Source organism: Pocillopora damicornis, chromosome 11 (genome assembly GCF_964200805.1).
Source record: "Pocillopora damicornis chromosome 11, jaPocDami1.2, whole genome shotgun sequence".
Lineage (NCBI taxonomy): Eukaryota > Metazoa > Cnidaria > Anthozoa > Scleractinia > Pocilloporidae > Pocillopora > Pocillopora damicornis.
Genome location: NC_142680.1, coordinates 21038048 through 21059255, shown reverse-complemented (window position 1 = coordinate 21059255; position 21208 = coordinate 21038048). Strand labels below are relative to the sequence as shown.

At 36.6% G+C, this 21208-nt stretch overlaps 1 protein-coding gene and 2 pseudogenes across 3 annotated transcripts in view; 1 reads left to right on the top strand and 2 right to left on the bottom strand.

Moving 5' to 3' along the window:
• The window catches only part of LOC149038167 (uncharacterized), a 92634-nt gene that overhangs the window by 40008 nt on the left and 31418 nt on the right, over positions 1–21208 (top strand). The gene's annotated exons all lie outside the window — the stretch shown is intronic.
• On the bottom strand, positions 3378–11218 carry LOC149038170 (uncharacterized; annotated as a pseudogene). Its single transcript, XR_016181363.1, has 13 exons — positions 11180–11218; positions 10368–10490; positions 9049–9243; positions 8172–8467; positions 7593–7692; positions 7061–7348; positions 6499–6572; positions 6059–6241; positions 5362–5535; positions 4528–4674; positions 4098–4178; positions 3765–3945; positions 3378–3530 (listed from the first exon to the last, which is right to left on the bottom strand). The product of XR_016181363.1 is annotated as an uncharacterized LOC149038170 (transcript).
• On the bottom strand, positions 12153–19069 carry LOC149038169 (uncharacterized; annotated as a pseudogene). Its single transcript, XR_016181054.1, has 13 exons — positions 18880–19069; positions 18228–18523; positions 17788–17899; positions 16794–17087; positions 16295–16368; positions 15729–15911; positions 15139–15312; positions 14880–15032; positions 14535–14615; positions 14140–14314; positions 13906–13966; positions 13446–13512; positions 12153–12769 (listed from the first exon to the last, which is right to left on the bottom strand). The product of XR_016181054.1 is annotated as an uncharacterized LOC149038169 (transcript).

Genomic DNA, 21208 nt, shown 5'->3' with positions numbered 1-21208 from the left:
TTTGAGTGGCATTTAACGCTCAACAATTTCACACATATGTCAATCGATGATAAAATCAGAACAGCTCTTCGGATAGTGCTACCTTGAGCTTGTCCTTGATGGTTCAAAAGCCATTCCTTAAATTTCTCATTTCAGGAAGAGTCTTTTTTGGTTACTTTTCAATTGTTCAAGTTCTTCCCTAAACACCCTCATACCAATTCCAGAAAGAAAAAAATGAAATACGTCATGTTTCTGTATACTGAAAGCGACAAAATCAAAGCAAGGAAACTAAAGGATTATCTACAAGGTAGACTTCGAAACTTGGCAGATTTGAGAGCTATCACCGAAATTTCAGCAGAGGAAGACGATTTCAGAAGTAAACTTCGCTGTCAAGGGGACTGCATCGTTTTGGTGGGCTCTCGCCACGCTTCGTCCCTTATTAACAACAAGCAGCAAGAGGCTGAAGATGATTTTCTTACTTTTGATGGAAAGGTTATATACGAAGAGTTCACGGGAAATAAAACATTCATCGACAAACTGATAATTGTATACTTGACGATGGAAAGAGCCATTGATGACTGGATCCCAGATGGTCTTAATGAAAAGAGAATCTTTAATCTGCAGGGCGAAAAAATTGTGGCAAGTCCATTGTTGTACCAACTTGAGTACTCCATAAGGAAAATATTGCTCGGAGATTCCTTCATGATGTAGAAAATTTGCCGTTCTGCTATTTACGAAAAAGCTGAAAGTAGTTTCGCAAGAACCTCAATTTCCAGCTCATTGAACCGTACATTACAATTTCTGTGCTGTTAAACAGTTTTGCCACAGTATTTAAAATAATTGCCATATAACATACAATCAGAAAGAGTTTCAGTCGAAACGCGCTCTAGTGTGCTTTTCGAGTTCCACATTACGTAATTGTTATAATAAATTCTACGATTTGTGTTATCTGTTTCATAGGAGGGAACGGAAAGCCAACGGATCTTCAATCAAACTACGGATTACACGTTAGATTTTCGATAATAATATAAGTATGAATAGATAAGACATAAAATTGAGAAATTTATTTATCAACTTTATATGTTTGCAATCAATTTATGATTACAAAAGTACCGCTTGATTTATAAAGATGTGAAAAAAATTAAATGTTACCGTCTGAAACTTGTCCATAGCAAAAAAAAGAGAAAAACGTATTAATTGCTTAAATATGTTATGGAGAAGACTATAGTTTAGTGACATAGTCATGAAATATTTCCTACGGCGGCTTACTGAGACCTTTACCAAGCTAGAGAAATGTTGTGATTTTCTGAGGATTCGGAGCGCACGCCTGGTTGTACATACAAAGAACTACAGAAGAGAAGCTACTGATTGAGAAATCCACGTGGAAGCAATTGCAAGATAACTTGGAAAGCGGGCTCTGGTATTCAGTTTTATTACTTTTATACCACGACTTAACTTTAATTCGTCATCTTTTGCATTTTCCTGCTGAATCGAGCTGTGTTATTCGGCTCCGTTGTTTTCTGATGTGTTAACGCTATCTTTTTTTTAATTTGATCGTCTGCCTTCGTTGATCCCACCCGTTTTCACTTTTTTCCTTTGGTTTTCGGTAGCACAGTTTGCTCTTATTTATTTCGTTTTTAACATAAAAGCCCTGATTGCAACTTGTTAGCAATCTGACTAAATTCATGACCATCACTCTGCCTTTCCCCTTCAAAGTTAACGTCCAACATCGTCTCATAAAAACCACAACTGATGACAGTGGCCGAATAAAGCGGCAAGGAATATCTTCCTAGCTATCAACGTAATGTTCGTAGACATCAGTTTTAATCGTTTTAATCTTGTGCAGGCCTCATCTTTTTAAACCATCTTTCTCAGCATATCCCTAGAAAAACAAACATGGCTGGAAAACTGAACAGAATAATTTTCTTCTTGAATGTTAAAAAGTCTAATGTAGCGTCAGAGTTCGTTGCTTTTGCAAAAGCTTGCCATTTGATTGGTAAACAAACGTCACGCCATCATCTCGACCAACTTAATCAGATTCCCAACTGAAACCAATCGTGACTAATGCACTCAGGTATTCCTTTAATCACGAGTCCTTCTCAACAATTTCTTGAAATGTCACGCAACACTCCACCCAAAAGAGGCTTTATTAAGGTACGTTGCGTGACATCTCCAAGGACGGCCGCGAAGTATATAAATGTAACAGCTTCTAAAGCAATTTGGTTGTTTTTTACTGAGTTATTTTTCATTCTCTATGCTATTTTCATTTGTCCTTATCGTTATTATGATAATAATATAATGTAGAGGTTGAGTGGTCAATTAATTAGCTCGTGGCGAGAAAGAGAAGCATTCAATGAATTCTCATCAACTTATCGCATTAAGAGGTCTTTCCCGTAGTAGTTCAACTTGCTATCGTCCTGTTTGATTTTATTCTGTTAAATGTATGCTACACTTGAATAATAGTATCCGTGGTAAAAAAAATATATATATTAAAGAACTCTTTACACAGTAAATATCTTGTAATTAACCCTCGCATCTCGTAAATATTTCTGTAGGAGGACTACTTTGGTTACAAAAAACAAAGCCGGCAAAATCAAGTACTTTCTTTTAATTAACTTACTCAAAGGTAACCTCTTATGTTTCGTACACATGTGAAGTTAATCACACCTAAGTTTATTGTCAAAAGTGTCGCTTACAAAATGAAGCTTTTTTAAACTGTTTAAACTGTTTAAAGCTCTGTGGTGATTTCTGTTTGTTGTTTACGTAGCCTTGATTTACAACCAATCGAACGGCTTCAACCCATTTTAAACTGCGGTTTGCTTTTAGATCGGATTGGCTCAGAGCCTTCTACCAATCGTAAGGCGTCAACGTGGCTGTATGAAAATTACGAGTTAAGTGACTAAAGAAATCGGTACATAAAAAAATAAAAAAAAAGACTGGGGAAATATTCCCACCGCAGTCACATTGGCAGACATTACTTCATTCATACGATTCCAGGCCTCATCTGTTTCACCATCTTCCTCATCATATCTCTGTACAAAAAAATAAAACAAATGATGTGAAACATGACTGCTGAAACAGAAAAGGTTGAGCATAAGGACTTTTTTCGAATTCAAATTCATTAATGAGAGAACCAGTTCATGAATAAGGCTGAGAGCAGGAAAGATACGATAAAGGAATGATTATTACCGGATCGCTGTAAGTTTCTTTTCCACCGACTCCCAAGGGCTGCGATTGAATTCAAGAAGCTCTACAAACAAACCACGATCAAATTGAAGAATATAAAGAACCTGATAGCTGCTGAGGCACGATATTGCAAATTGTGTTTTCCTTTTGCTTTTGAAAATCAACTTAATGGGAGATTTCTTTCAGCTTCCCATATAAAAATGGAAATAAGAAACACAATTAGAAAAGAAATTCTAGTTTCCTAAGATCGCAACATAGAGTAAAGAAGGTGCTGGCATTATTAGTTACATATTTCTTTCCAGACCTTGTGCGAGTTTCATTTCGCTGATCCAGTCTCCCTCTTTGTAAAATCTCACGCGCAAATTCTGCGAAAAACAAAAGACGCAAAGATATTTCGGAAATCGTTTAGATAATTTCTCTATTGCAGGGGAATGCAAGTATTCATAATCTCCTCCCTTCTCAACCGGATCGTTTTCTCCCTCATGTTCACATTCACACGTAGTACATATGCACGCTGCTATTTAGCGTTAATCATTGCAGCGTTATATTAATAAAATAATGTAACGTTGCAATTTCATCAGCAAAAAAACCTTACTTACCAGAAAAGGAAATCTCTCCATGCGCGTCAGCTGTAAAATACGATCCACATCATATTCCAGACGAGCGACTTTCCTGGCCTGTGTGTAGGTCGTGCTCATCTGTGCAACGAGGATGTTGAGGAGAATCACAGTCACTGTACATGTTCCCATGTAAGACATCATAAACAGAATTGAGAGCCAGCTGCAATTGATAAAGCAGGTTATTATACTTGAGATAGAAAAGCTATCAAAAGAGCAAAAAATCTGAAGATATTCGTATCGAAGAAAGTACTTCAACAGGAAACCTTTGTCTTGAATGTTGCGAGAAGAAATGCAGATGGTGGTCCCACTTACTTAAATTCTGAGTATTCTTTTGCAATTGGTCGCTGTTCAGACAGTGCACTTAAACCGCTCAGCAAAACATTGCCTAGATCACTAATGAAGAAAAAATTAACCTTAGTTTCATTATTCCGCCCTCCTTTGGTACTCCTGAAAGTTATACACTTTAGCTACAGATAAACAAAACCGGCTTGTGCTATTTGCAACACACAGGCAAGTTTAAGGTTAGGTTTGGCTTGAACTTAGGTTAATATACCGCGGGCAAACCGTTTCCACTTTCGATAAGGAGCGAAAGGCCTGCACGTACAGAGATTTTTTTTCCAGTTCAAAGACATCACCCAAGTGTTCTGAAACAAATTTTAAGTAACCAAAATAGTTATGTTATCGTGCGGTGACTCAATAAATATGTGTGATAGGTACACTATGCCGAAAAATCAAGACCCACCTAAACTGCTGGTTTTCATTGGAGTAACAGAGCGATAAAGTCAAGGCACCACAGAAGGAGAAAAAGATCACAATAAAAACTGCCATGGATCTTGTGACGTCGTGAAGAATAATCTTAGCCAAAGTATGTGCGTATAATCCTGTTGTCCTGGAAAGGTAAGGGTTTAGTAGGATGAAATCCATGAATAACATCAATTTTGTAAAAAAAATTAACATTGATAAACAACCACCACTAATGCCGATCTTGATTGTTCAAGGAAAAATTACGGGGTATAACGATCGCCATAAAGAGGAAATTTATGTTAGCGTGTCATGATATTTTCAAAAGGGTCTAACAGGCATGCTCCTCTCGATAATTAGCCTCCAATCGCATGTACTAAATTCCTCTCAAAATGTCAGGTAATACTTGACATTTTTGTGCAATTCAAATGTTTAACAACTTCACATATTACAAAAGAAATATCTAAAAATGAGAGCGGAATTCAGAGGAATTTGACAGAAATACTTTCGTTTTTATTCTCGTGTCGACAAATTATTTACTAGTAGTCGGGAGCCCCTTACTCGGAGCTTCCATCTTCCCTACTCCGGGTAAAGGGGCTCCTGCCAGTTGTAAATTAAAGTAATTGGTTCCAGACTTCCAAAGAGCTGACCGCGCACGAAAACTCGTGATGGCCGCCGTAAATCTAACTGTGTCGATAAATCTTTTTTTAATCTACATACTCATCCACTCATTATCTCACTCATTCATTTACTGATTTAATTCAATTTTTCTTCTGCCCTATTCAAATTAAATGCAAGAGAGTGCACTACAAATGCAGCTATAGTTGTCGTTTACCTCGTCACGCAAGAGAACTTAAATATCCTAAGGAAATTGAACAGGAAAGCCAAAGATGCCACCAGCCACTGAGCTTTGCTACCAGTGCATCGTAAGGGTATTATACACAGGATCAACAGCAGCCCTAACCAGTCAAACAAGGTCATCCACTCTGTGATATATGACTGCCTCTCTCTACAAGACATGAGACAAAGCAAAGGTTTGAAACAACCCGAGGCAAATTACCATTTTCTATACATGTGTGTATGTGGGGTTGAGGGAGGAGGGGGCTATGATCTGTTTAGAAATGTTTCGCCTTAGAGATGGAAGACGGAACAAAAGAGAAAACGGCACTGAGAACTTTACAACAATTTTATTCAAAAGATATCTACATGGTCAAGTTCCTCGACTAAAACATCTAATTTAACCCTAGAGAGCCCTGATGTAAGTTAATTGTTAGCATTTAACTTTAACTTAGTTAGTTGGGGCCTGAGCACAAGTGACCATTTAACAAGGGAACTGTTTCAGGCTATAGTTTAACAAACTGAGGTTAAGAACTGAGAGGTTTCGGATCTCAGGAGGTATAACATGATAAAAAAAAAATTACACTCCTTGAAATTAGCCATTCTACTCATCACCAAAATTCATAGTACATTCTGCTTCTGAGGGAGATCAGTCTCGCGTCACACACTTTTTTACCTTCACCAATCTCACTCACCTGATCATTTGATTGATTTCTTCAAATATGTATGAGACAACCATGAGGAGGGTGAAAATTTCACACAATCCTTGCAGTGAGTCACCAGCACCCCAATACAGGGTGGGGTCCTCTTTAGCTGAGGCATACAGTAGAGAATATGACAAACACAGCAAAAAAACCACATAAAGTGTTGCTTGAAGGCTGTGGGAATATATCAGTAAAGTAAATAATAATATACAGTTCTAGGTAAGTTTCCTAGAACTGTAATCATAAAACTATAACAATTATAAAGTAAATGAGCCAGAGGCAATTAATTGACATATTGCATCAAGTATCATAAAGTTCTTGCAGGATTAGGGGAAAGGTTGTAATATGCCTTTAAAATTTTCCCCCTATACATAACACCATTGTTGAAAAATATATAGTGGAGGTGTTGTGAAAACATTTAACAACTTTACCTGAGAAACCAGTGTCCATAAGTTTTCCATTTGGTTTTAATCAACATTCTTACCACAGGATGTTGCAAGGCCTCCTGAAAATGACAATATGAAAAAAATGTGTAAAACCAAACTGATATCAACAATGAGTGCTAATTTCATGACAATAAAATGGCTTGACTTAGTCACAGGCCTCTCTTCAATTACAGTGGGTTTAAGTTATCAAACAGTTAACACAACGACCCCTACATCACAATTGATATTTCGACTTATTACAGACTGGATCATTGGATAATGCAATTCAGAAGTTTTCATTGGCCTAGCCATCGCAGGTTATGAGCCATTATACCACACTCTACAAATATGGTAAGTGTATGGGTAAGACAGAGCTACAAAATTTTAAGATTTGGGGAGATTTATCTTTGCAGTCTCAGGGAATTTTTAATAAAACAATTATTCTACTTGCACTTGTTGGATACAAGATAATTGTAACCAACTCTGCCCTGCGGGCCCCATCAGCCATCTATCATCTTATATCCACAGCATGCTTGTTGAATAACTGTATAGATATACCACTCTTTACCTTATTATTGCATTTGGCAATTACATGTAATCAGGACTTGTCTCTCAAGTTAAAAAATCCATTGATTATCTGCTGATCCTCCAAGACCACAAGTTTTGGAGGCCTTCCAGCCTCATCACCGTCTAAGACATGATAATAAAAGTGATAATCTACAGGATCATCAGTTATTGTTCTCCAGACTCCTTCAATGGCATCTTTCTCTTCTTTGTTATTGTATATTTCCTTGCGTGTTGGAAGGTGTGGCCAGTGAGGATTCATCATCTGGTCTGATACAGCCACTACTGTTTTCTGTAAACAAACACACCAAAACGAAACACATAAAAAATTGTATGAAAACATGCACAAATTCACCTTTTTTGTTTGTCTTAATCTTAAAAACTGTTATTAAACTGCTATTAACTAAAATAAAACATTTATTTCTTAATTTGAAAGTGTTCTGCATTCTTATGATCCTATTGCATTTAGTTTTACATATATTTCACTTTTCTAAAGAAATTTATGCATTCATTTTATAAATAAATATCATTCTCACCTTCATTTTGGAATTCTCAATAATAGACTGAAAACTGAAGAAAGATGGTTTTGGATTTGTCATCTTATGATCTGGTCTCCAAGAAAATAAACTTTGAACCCTATAAATGACAGTGGAAATGGAAAATGTTTGAATAAAAAAGGATGGACAAAATTAAAATTGTGTGCACTAATACACTTATGGCACTCAGCAGTTACTTTTAGTACTTATCGTCACTTTTTGTCATTTGTCAGTACTTGAATTCCCAATAAGTTTTAGCTTACTACATCATCTGCTAAATTTCTTATTTGAATGTGGAAAGCCATGGATTTAATTTGTATACTAAGCATAACTTAATTAAATCTTACTTGTAAATCCCATTTACAAAGAAAGGAGTTTCAAACCCAAAGAAAATGGAATCATTATCAAACTGCTAAGTCAGATCAAGAAAATATAATTGGCCGTAAGACATATAAACTGCACTCACTTCCATGGTCAGTACCATAGAGAATATAGTCTCAACCCATATTCATATGCATAAGATTGCTTGGAAAGGGAAAAACCTTGGCTTAATTTTGCTGAGATAATGTTTTTACTAACCGATCATGCCACATCATTCTAATCAAATAAGCTGCCACCTCATCTTTCTCTGCTTCTATTGCTAACTCAACTGGTGATGCAGCTCTTTTTTTCACAGGCTCTAGCTGGCCTTTGGTTTTCACAGCTAACAACAAGGGACATTTTTTCACAAGAGTTTGAGTGACTTGTAAAAAGCCCAGTTCTGCAGCATAGTGAAGCAATGTCCTCTTTGTTTTATCCTCTTCATCCCTGAGCATTTTGTATCTACTGTCTGAGTTAAGTTCACTTTCTAACAGAATCTCCAACAAACGATTTATCTGCAGAAACAAATATTGACATGACAATTGTTTTTTATTGAGTGTGGATCTATTGTCAGTGACTTTAAATTTTTGAAATTTAATAGTTCAGAACATCTTCTACAATGGATTGCAGATTAGGTTAATTTAATGATAATTTCACCCAAGAAGGGCTGCAAATTTTTAGCAAAACACTTTCAAGCCCATGCAGCACTTTCAATACCCATGCAGATGTAATTTTACCAGTCATGAAATGCAATTAATTATCTTTTTATTCAGTTGTGTACTCAGTCTATTCTCCCTCAGAAGATTCTATTCAGAACAAGGAAGCATAAATCAAATCTGTAGAAACCCAGGTAAAAATTAATTTGATTAACCTATTAATAATACATGAGATTGCAAACTTAAATACACTCATTTGTTGTGATGTAACTTAATTAAGAAATAGCACATCACACAGAAGCCAATAATTCAAAATGGTTGCTCTATAGTGAACCAATTCTTGTTCAGATTCATTTTTCATGTCATGAAATATTCATTTTACATTGTAAAACTTTCACTAAAAGCATAAGACTGGTATACCAATAACTTAATTTTCATACCATTTGTGCAAGGCTTGGAAGTGTATCTGGACAGTTTTTATAGTGTCTAGATGCTGGCCACTGTTTTAACATCAATAGTGCTGGGTCTTCACTGTTCAGCTCACCATTATCTTTGTATGTCTTGATAAGTCTTGCAACATGAACCTCATCGATAGCTCTGTTCCATGACAAACCTTCAGTTTGTTTTTGATGTACCTTATAGAAATGATATAAACAATAATAATGATGATGATGATGATGATGATGATGATAATAATAATAACTAAAAGTTACTCCACAAGGCTATCTATCATTTCATATCCAACACGTGCTCTTGAATAATTGATAATACTAGTAATAATAACAAAAATAATAATAATAATCCTTACTAAAATTAAGTCTCAACCATGATGGGTTGTTCTTAATCTATCTGTTGTGTAACTGGCTCCTGATCACATAAGTATCCAATTACTGTTGTGCAATCTATGACACAATTTTTCCACTATTAAGTCATTGGTTGGTGAGTGCTGATCAAAATAATGTGGAAAACTGGCTGTCCTGATAGTGTGACTCTGGTCACAGAAGTGACTTGTGAATGTCAACTGCAGAAAGATCAATTACCTATAACTGCCAGAGTTACTAGAGTGGTCGTGAATTGCTTTAAATGCTGTCAGACCATATTTATGTCATCATCAAGGACATAAATGAAAGCTATATATACTTGCAAGCTAATTCAAGCTAATTTTCATAGCATTTGAAAACAACTCTTCTGAGTAAGTCACAGAAAAGCTTTTCATCTGTGAAGACATATAGCAGTACCTTGAATCTTTGGTCAGTCTAGCGTTGCTTCAGCAAATGTCACTGAAGTAAAATTTGCTATGGTGCCGTATCAAACTGCAACCTGGAATATGAATGCCTGAGAACCTTCAAGACAGAAATATCTGCAAACTGGTCACCGACTCTGATTCTTCATGTGAAAAATATCCTGCAATCAACCTCCTCATAAATTTTTCTTACGCGAATCATTTTATATTTGTAATGGTGCATTTTGTTAATTTTTTCATTTCACTTTTCTGTGATATCACCTCTATTTTTTACAGGAGGAAATACTAAACATACTAGAGGGGAGTTTATCAACGAAACCCGGCAATTGTTGTGGGGGTAAATCTGTAGTCTATTGTCAACAATTAGATTTGGAAAGCATCTGAAATGTACTTATCGTTGACTAATTTTTCCTTTACACGAATTAAACCATTTGTACTTATCGGTCATCGACATCTTAAAACATACTAACGACAGAAAATTGTGAATCATAATCTATCGAAACGCTTTTTACTTACTTTAATCCAGTACTCTGCGTCCAGATCATCTTCAAAGACATTTTGCTGCTGATAATCAATTCCAGATTGAGGATTTTGTTTATCTGTTTCAGTGCTCTTTGATGACTCCTTCTCCTGCTCATCCTGAACGATCAATCAACCTCAATCACGCAGGGATCTTTTACAATTAAGAAGTAAAGTGAGAGAAATTACACTCAGACACCAATTTCCTTTCACATGCGGTGAGTTTCACCTACAGGTCATTGTATGGTGGGTTTTTGTCGTGCTCGGTCTTTTGGCCAAGGGCACCTCGTTCCCAGCTTCTCTCTAACAGTAAAGGGTAAGGGGATTGTTTAGTAGGCATAAGGCTCTTTGGGCTCTGGTGAGAAAAATTTACCCTAATGTGAATTACTGTGTAGTTTACAGAGATGGAACGCTCTATACTCAACATAATTCCGTTTCCACTACCAAGAATTTAAACAGAAAAAAAAGAAAGCAACAACATCATGCCTGGATACCCTCTGTTAAGTTCTCAATCAATAAAGACTAACGTATGAGCGAGCGAGGTGATCAGGCTTCGTAGAAGTCCTTTGCCCTCTTAGTTAACCCTCCTTGTCTCTGTCTCGCTTCGCTTTTTTTCGATCTTCATTCCCTACAGACTAACTGCTCAGAACAGGGTAGTGAAGTAATGAACGAAACAATTAAACAACTAAAATTAATGCAGCTATCTTGAGTTATATCGCTAAGGCTCTAATGAATGTTCAGTCGTTGCTTAAGATATTGTGCCAAGTTGAAACATTCTACTCTTCCTTCGTGTTTAGTCACCCTCCAACCTTGAACAGCGTTTGGAATGTTGTGTGATTAGGTGCCATTATCGTTTTCTTGCAGTTGGCCGGAGCCAAATGAATAACACCAATGATTACTATCAATCACGTAGGTGACGACGAATTTTTATCTAATTTTCACACATTTTGTATGGAACATATACCCCAAAATCTTCCTTACAAGCATATAGACCTCAGCGAGACCTTCATTCTCTACCTGAAATATTTGACGTTGTTGACTTTATTGAGTTACTTTGAGCTATCCAGATTATCGTTGTTCCTTCGACCTGTCTATAATCTCAAACAATTTCAAGTCGAGGATGAAATACGCTTTGTTCTTGAACACTGAGAGCGACAGCACCAGCGCCGAGCGACTGATGGATTATTTACAGGGTAGGTTGCGGAAAATAGCAGACATGAGAAATATCACCAACATCTTAGCAGAGGATCTAGATTTCAAACAAGAACTACGCCACTGTGACTGCGTCTTGTTGATCGGATCACGACAAGCTTCGTCCCTCATTCAAGGCAGACAACAAGAAAGGCAAGGTGAATTTATTACGTTTGATGGAAAATTTATTCACGATGAGTTGACAGGAAACAAAGAACTTGTCAAGGAACGACTTATCATCGTCCACTTCACGGAAAGAACAAAGAATGACTGGATCCCGACTGGTTTCGATGACAAGCGAATTTTTCATGTGGAAGATGGAAAAGTCCCTCCCAACGGAACTCCTACCTTAGTTCACCTGGTAAAGTTTCCGTACAGCCCCATACTATTGTAAAACAAATCTGTTTTCTCAATAGAAATGTATTGTTTTTGTCATTGTTTTCTCTATTCAAGAACTGAATGCATAATGTAGTATGGAGCTGTGCGGAAATTTTACCAGTAAAGGAGGGCGGTCTATTCATGGAGAGCGATACTAAAGATTTCAACATACTAAATACTTAATGATTAATCAAAGCTGTGTGTTATTAATTCTTTTTTTCAATTGAGACTTTAATTTAATGGTTACACTCTTGGTTTCATACCTGTTATTGAAATTACTAGCTGGTGTAGAATTATGAAGTTGGGAAAAAAATTGTTAATAGTTTAATAAAGTTTAGAACAGTTCCTTAAAATTCTCCTTTGTAGACGTAATATTAAAAAAAAAGTGTTGTCAACATTTACTGACTTAAACCTCTAAATGAAGAAGAGGTTCCGTCATTAACATGAAAAGAAACGGTTGTAAAAGGTTGGTTTTTGACCGAATATGATTGAATGACCGTTTCAGTAAATCAAATATTGAATAATTAATCTTGGTTGTGCGATGAATCGAGTCGATAGGGTAAAATTCTTAAATTAAAGTTTGCTTATACAGCTCAAAATGTTGAAGATTACTTCCGTAAGTTACTTCCCAGGGTCTCTCTTCTTCCTGCCCGACCCTGAGAACGAGGTTAACGTTGTGGTCTGTTACGCCGAAACTGGACTACAACGTTGAAATAACTACCAATCTACCGGTAGTCTTGAAAGGTGTTTGAAGTTGACATTATGTATGACAAACATCCGTTTATTCTTGTCGAGGCCTCATCTGTTTGACCATTTTTCTCATCATATCCCTGTAAATGGGAGTACACAATACAATAAACTGCTACAACACTCGAAAACGGATGCGTGGCGTGGGCTAGCAGGTACTGGTTGGCCAGTTGTATTGGAAGGGTTTTATCAAGTTGCTCTTCGCTTGGACTGAAACACTTGCGTAACCTTATTAACTAATCAAATTCCAACCAAAAAAAAACCAACTGCTGCTTTGGCCACTCGCGTTTTCCCGAGCTTCATGCAGTTTGTTTGAATTTTGTTTGATTTCTCGATGATTCTATTTATTCCTGGTGAGATTACTCTCAAATGAATTATGGGGCAAGTTTGTGAGGAAACTGTGCTGCTGCGTCGGTGGGAGAGTATAACAGGGTAATTCAGCGTTAATAACTGTGTTGATAACGTAGATTGGCCACGTTTCAAAGCTGACGTTTCAAGCGTTAGCCCTTCATCATTCGCTCTGATAAGGGCTAATGCTCGAAACGTCAGCTTTGAAACGTGCCCAATTTACGCTGTCAACTCGGTTGATAATACCAAATTGCCCTCTTATACTCTCAAATGACCTGATTGATCGTCTTTGTGATTATTTTAGCTTTAGTTTTACGACACTCATAACACGAAAGCCCTCTTTGTGAGGTCGAATAGGTTCATTAAAGAGCCGAAAGTAATGAAGAGAGGTGCTAAAAGCACCGTTCTTACCTGATCGCATTCAGCTTCTCTTCCACCGACTCCCAAGGATTACGATCTTCACTGAATTCAAGAAGCTCTAAAAGGAAACTAACATCACAAGTTAGAAGAAAATGAAACCTTGATACATTAATGCGCTGGAATGCTACGTATGTTTTGGTTATATATTTCTTTGTTAATTCTGCTATATGTTCCTTCAATAATTTTTAACAGAGTATCAACTCGACATAGCATTTCGTTCTGCCCAACAAGAAGGAATTACAATAAAAAAGACTGATAATAAAAACGTGTTCTCTTGCATTGCTTCTTAGACATGTAAATAATCAGAAAAGGGGATTGAAACGTGGGCAGCTAATCCTTTTCATTTTTCTCAAGCTCCACCCGGTCTCCATTTTACAAACGACTTTTTGAAAGACAACGTAAAGGCTAAAATCACATTGGTACACATATGTATATGTATTTTAGTACAGACCTTGCGCGAGTTTCATTTCACTGACCCAGTCTCCTCCCTTGTAATACTTTATGCGTAAATTCTGGAGAGAGAAAATTCGTAGTAAGTAAATCAATTGCTTAAACCTTCTGTCCACGCTTACATTCACGCTTACACAAGCGGGCAGTACATTTGTGTGATCGCACATAGCCTCAATCACACACTCGCTGTTTACTTCTGAACTCTCCATGCTTATTACCAAATGGATCTACTTACCAGAAAAGGTAATCTCTCCATGCGCGTGAGCTGTAAAATCCGATCCGCATCATATTCCAGACGAGCGACTTTCTTGACCTGTGAGTAGGTCGTACTCATTTGTGCAACGAGGATGTTGAGCAGAATCACTGTCACTGTTCCCATGTACGCCATCCTCAAAAGAACTGACAGCCAGCTGCAGAAAAAAAAGTAATCACAAACTTCAACTAAACTACAAGAAACGAATGCATAGGCAGTACTTATCATACAGCGCAGCAGGCCTAGCCAAATCCAGCCCAATTTCTTATTAAAGGCTGATATCTGATCCCCTTGAACTGGCATTTACAACTCAGGTAGATGCAGTCGTTATGTGCAAATTAAGAGAAGCAATATCTTTAAAGAATAGTACCACCTACTTGAAAGTTGAGTAATTTTCCGCCATTGGATACTGCTCGGACAGTGCACGAAGTCCGCTCAACAAAACGTCTCCAAGACCACTAAAAGCAGAATCAAAATTAAAAGCAGCATGTTAGGTTTTCTCCCTTTACATGCGTTCTGTTCACCAGTAAATTTCTTTTGCTAGAAAGGATGAGAATAGTTGAATAAATAAAACATCTAGCTAGTGAAGAGCATATCAAATTCAACAAATTCCAAAGAAAATTGTCAAATATTTTATTGACTTGTAACAAACGATATCCAAGTTGTTTTTTCCAAAACAGCTTCATAGCTTTGTTAAGGAGATATACTCAACAGAGACGCACCGAAATTCTTGGTTTTCACTGGATCCGGAGTAACAAAGTGATAAAGTCAAGGCACAAAAGAAGGAGAAAAAGATCACAATAAAAACTGCCGTGGATCTTGTGACGTCATGTAAAATGATCTTAGCCAAGGTTTGTGTGTATAATCCTGTAGTCCTAAGAAATATTTGATGCAATGTTTGGTTAGATTGACGAAGGGATGAGTTCTAATTCATCAGTGCTAATTCCGAACTAGAGTAATCAGTTGGGAGTTGTAAGTTACCTTGACATACACAAAAATTTAAATATTCTCATGAAGTTGAACAAGAAGGCCAAAGATGTCACCATCCACTGTGCTATATGATCCATGTACCGTAAAGGTATTATACACAGGATCAACAGCAGACCTAACCAGTCAAACAAGGTCATCCACTCTGAGAAATAAGAACGCCCCTCTCTACAAGAAATCAGACGATTAGTTATGTAATCGCTCCTCTTCTAGCATTCCACGCAGGTTTTTGGTATAAAAAATAATCTGAACTTCGTATCGATTGTATAAGGCGTGAGACAACACAAATGAACCGTTTATGTGTTATTATGGCTTAAGAAAAATCTGACGCGCCTTAAGGTTCGTTTTTTAAGAAAATTAATTATAAAAAAAGAAAAAAAAAGAAGTGTTTGGATGCTTCAGAATGGCCATTTTGTTACTCTGCTTTCTGTCCGTATTTTTTCCCTCTTCTACACCGAGGCATACCTGGTGCGTTCCTAATATGGTAAAATGGCGTAAATGGGAAATAATAATTAACAATATTAACAAGTTTCCACGTTTCTGCACTCAACAATCTGATGTTAACTCAGCATTAAGTTACTTACATTCTTTTTTGATTTATTTCCTCACAGATGTAAAACACAACCATAAGTAGAGTGATAACCTCACAAAATCCACGCAGTGAGTCCAGTGCACCGCTGTATTGGGTGGGGTCCAGTTTGGTTGAGGCATGCAGCAGAGAATATGACATGCACAGCAAAAAGATGCAAAATAATGCCGCTTGGAGGCTACAGAAAAGAAAAGAAATTACAACTCCATCATTCTGTTGGAGGAAAATGGAGAAAGGGAAAGGTGTAAGAAATTCAAACAAAGATATAGAACAGTAAGATCTTGGTAACCTGTCTAATATTTTTGTAATAAACCTTTGATAAATCAAAGGGTTAAATTTTGACAGTACCATGCATTCACAGTGTTCCAAGGAACACTATGATAAGATTGAACCACTTTGCATAGTTTTTTCACTGGCTGATATGTGTGGAGTGGCAAAAATTAAGCTCAATTCTGTTTTTATCACTCTACATCAATACTTAACTCAACACCTATATGGATGGATATGATACAGCTATTTCTAAAATTTATGGTAAGGAGCCTCCAAACACAACTGATTTACCTGAGGAATAAGTGTCCATAACTTTTCCATTTTGTTTTAATCAACATTCTGACCACAGGATGCTGCAAAGCTTCCTAAAAATAAAAACAAAGAACTGATCTCAGTCTAAAGCATGAGTTAAGACTGATCTAAGAATCAAACTACTGCAGTTCTTGGAATCATCAGCAGATAAATTTGAATGTTTCTACTGTTTCTGCATATCTTAACCCTTTAAGTCCCACTAGTGACCAAGACAGAATTTCTCCTTACACTATCATTACAATATCAAGCAGACAAGTAATGAGAATAAAGAAGAATATCAATTGGGGAAGTATTAGTTGATCCAATTCCAAATTCTCCAAACTAACATCATATGAATTGTATTGCAGACAGTGAGGAGAATTATTAATGAGATCTTGGGAGTTAAAGATTAAAGTGACATTACACATTTTACTTCAGCTACAATCTCTTAGCATTTACCAGTATTTTTTACTGGCATTTACCAGTATTTTTTTAAAACTTACTTATTGTTGCTCTTTACAATGGCATGTAAACAAGACTTGTCTTTCCAGTTAAAATATTTGTTTTCTATCTGCTGGTGTCCATCTGAAGCCATAATCTTTGGGGGTCTTCCACCCTCATCTCCATCCAAAACATGGTAAGAAAAATGATAGTTTAATGGATCATCAGAAATTGTATTCCAGACTCCCTCAATTGCCTCCCTCTCTTCTTCAGTTTCATAGTTTTCTTGTCGCTGTGGAAGATACGGCCAGTGAGGGTTCATCATCTGGTCTAACACAGCCACAACTGTTCTCTGTGAATAACACAAATCAGAACATGTTTCAATAAAAGCAGTTCTATTGAACATGTAAGTTAAATGACTTCAAAGAGGTAATAATACCAAAAAAGTAATAATCAATCTGATCTTTACCACATGGTTGCATACCACAACATAATGTTTAGTATTAGTAATTATAATCTTATTAATAATTTCAATTATTACAAATAACAATGACAGCAATAAAGATGACAATACTAATAATGATGACAAAGATGATGATGATTATGATGATAATGTTTTCCTCCCTAGAAATATGGCAAATGTGCAGATAGAGTAATTGGCATTAGGGCTGGTTACTCCCTCATTCACCTAAATACCAGCCTCGCATCTCAAGAAGTTTTCTGGATAGGAAACTATCCAAATTTCCCAAGAAAGACAACTTCAAGGGTTTAGTGAGGAAGTGTGTTACTGAAAACAATGGCTTTAACTGGCTTCAGAATGATAAGCTTTGAAATACGGAGATGGAAGCACCACCCCACCCCTCAATTTTTGTGACTGGCTAAAGGAAATGGCTTTTCCATTACTTTTTGACAGAAAATGGTACTTTAGCGCTGTTATGTAATGTAATGTATTATGCATATCAAACTTGAGGATCCACCAACAGCTTTTCATAGCCCAACAATTCAATTGCTTAGTGAAAAAGTAAACCTGTAGTCCCTTTGAATGTATTTACACAAAACAAGCTCATCCTCATCTTAGGGTTCTCAATAATTGCCTTGAAACTGAAGAAGGATGGTTTAGGTTTGGTCATTTTGCCTGGTGTCCAGGAAAATAATTTTTGAATGCTGAAAAGAACAGACAAAATAACTCATTACTTGAGAAGTAATTTATAGGTTTCAGTACTCTGTTTGATCAGGTTCTCAAACAAAGCTTTCTTAATCTAGTCATCATAAAAAACAAATTTCCATTCATTTAAATAATGAAAGCTAGTTCATCATTTTGTTTAAATGATGGGACAAATAACAAATTGTTGGAGAGAACTTTTAAGAATTTTAATTTTCCTGGCAAATGAAATTGATATCTTCAAGACCAAACTGCCCTGGCTTCATAAATTCTACCTTGTAGAAAACATATACATGTTTATTAACATAGTAATCATGTTTCTACATCTACCTTTCATGTGACATAACTCTGATCAAAAATGCCACCACATTGTCTTTCTCTCCTTCCATTGCCAATTCCACTGGCAACATGGCTCTTTTCTTCACAGGTTCCAATTGATCTTCTGTTGTCATGGTCATCAGCTGGGGATGTTTCCTCACAAGTGTTTTCGTGACGTGTAAAAAGTCAAGCTCTGTTGCATAATGCATCAGGGTCTTTCTTGTTTTGTCATATTCATCTTGAAACACTCTGTATCTGTTCCTTGAATTAAGTTCTCTTTCTAAAATAATCTCCAAAAACCGATTTATCTACGAAACGCATAAACAAAAGCATCGTGACTAAATGATACATTGACCTTAAATGTTCTATGCTAGCTGTGTGGAACAGGATGTATACACTCTTCGTCAAGTTTTTGTAGACAGCACTTCTGTGCAATGCAATGGATAAATTTTCACGAATAGGAATTTGCTTTAGACATCTTAGCAATTCATAACCTCACATGTAGTGTAGTCATCTTTGCTTAATCACCTTAATCAACTTAATACTCGCCCTTTTTGTCGACTAAAATTCTCCATATGGCTACCGAAGAAAAAAGTTCAGTCACCACTAGGTCTTCGCTATAAGAAGTTAATTTTGAGCTCTGAAATTAAAGCTATCAACATACCAGTTGCTCAAGTCCACGAAGTTTATCGGGATTATCTTTGTACTGTTCAGATGCAGGCCACTTTTTCAACATTAAAAGTGCTGGATCCTCGCTGTCGAGTTCTCCGCTGTCCTTGTATTTCCAAATCAATTTCTCAACATGACCTTCATCCATAGCTCTATTCCATGACAGCCCTTCGTTCTGCTTTTGATGGACCTTGATCATGATAATAAATGGATCAAGCTGGTGATCCACAGAAGATTAAACATACGACAGAAGTACCACTAAAAAAGCTGAAAAATGAAGTCACAACGCTCCTCGTTTAACTTATATTCCAAATTCATTACCCTAGACCAGAATTCTTCGTCGAATGCATCTACCATGAAATCTTGCTGATAGTCACGACAGCGATTCATTTCATGCCGGTCTCCTTGTTCATTGCCTTTTACAGCGCGCTTTCCCTCACTCATTCCTGGATCTTTAAGCAATAGCCACATTGAAGTTATATTTATTTAATATACACCATTTTTTACGTAAATAAAGCCAAGGTTTTCGCAAGCAGGCTCTTTCCTGTTGGTCAGTACCTCAACAACAACGTACGCGACACGAGCTATAACTAATTTGTCCCCAAGGATTACCCGCTCCTCTGTTGACGACCGAGAGGCCACTGGGTAACAGGTTGGGCTGAAAAATTAAAGGTAGACTACCGACATAAATCAGGGTCGGCCAGGGGGGGTAGTGGAATACCAATATACCCGAAAAAAAATCGACAAAATACCCCAAAATACCACAAATTCCTCCAAATATACCCAAAAATAATCGAAGCTTTGAATACTTTATACCTGAAATTCAAAGAAAGTGATATACTGAATACCTATATTTAAGCTGCAATATACCGTATACCCGATTTAAAACGCCCCTGAATACCGAATACCCAAAAACCCTGGCCGACCCTGATAAATTTCATTGCCACGAGTCATTTTATTATTAAATTTTAAAGTTTTAAGAAATATTCAATTAATCCACCAGATAAACGTTCCCTTTCTGAGAAAAATGTGACCTGTTTCTACCCTAACTAACCTTGAAGAAGAAACAAATTCAGAGCCAAAGAATCTTTATTGCGGGCTACAAGCCAATAACCTTAGCCTACATGTAACGAGAACTGAGTTTATGGCCAATGGCTCTCGCAAGAAAATTCTTGTAGAGAACTATGACAATATTAGTATCAAATTACAAGTTGATCACGCTAAATCAATAGGCGTCGTTGTCGACGATCGGCTTTCCTGGTCTAACCACGTTGACGAAATTCTTAGAAAGGTATCTTCCGCAATAGGTGTCCTTAAACGCAGTTTCAGTTTCAGCAGTGCCTTTTAATGAAACTCATTACCTGAGAATGTCAAAGAAATCAGATCAAAAGGTAAATTTAAAAAGCGTATTAACTGTGTATTTGTGTCTTTGGATTCTCACTCGGCAATCTTATAAAACAGTACATTGATAGTTTTAACCAATTTTATTTTGTAAATATTAATAGATTGGGACACTATTTGGTTTTATAGAAGATTTGTTACCGAGTTTAAATAAAGATACTACTCTATTCTATTCCATTCTAAAATAATACCCTTAATTAGCTTCGAATCAAGACTGTCTACGTTACACAATGACTGAAGGAATATGTCACATGGTAGACAACTCTGAAAATATATGCCCAAAGTGGAAAGTTCTGAAAAACGCGTTGAATGTATTCGTTACGTGCAGTATCAAAACCCAGGGTAAATATTTTGTAAAACAATTCCAAACTCCAAAAAAGAAAAATGAATGCTATTATTTCGAGGTGTTCGGAAATTCCGATAAAGCACGATTTATGATGAATTTTCAGCCAAAACAAATAAGTACTATTGTTTAAGTAATTCTTGAAAACAGCTTCACATGGATTAATTCTATCTCATACACTTCACTATTCATTTCAGATGCAGTTCACGCATTCGCCTATCGTATTTATCATATTAAAAGCAAGGGATGTTCTTTCATTGCATTGACAGTTGTTCTTGTCGGCAAGCACAGTTTTAGTTTTTTGTCCGAAAGAGTTAAGCCTTAAGAATATCCGAAGGAAAGTGAGTTATCTTATTCGTTTCTGTCTCCAAACTCAAGTACATGTAAAAAATGAAATGCTCATTGTTTTTGTATACTGAAAGCGACAGCAACAAAGCAAGGCGTCTTATGAGTTATTTCCAAGGTCGGTTGGGAAGGATTTCAGAAGTGAGAAATATCAAGAACATTTTGGTGAGGGACCAAGATTTCCAGGAAGAACTTAGCGAGAGTGAATGTGTTGTGTTGGTCGGAACACCTCAAG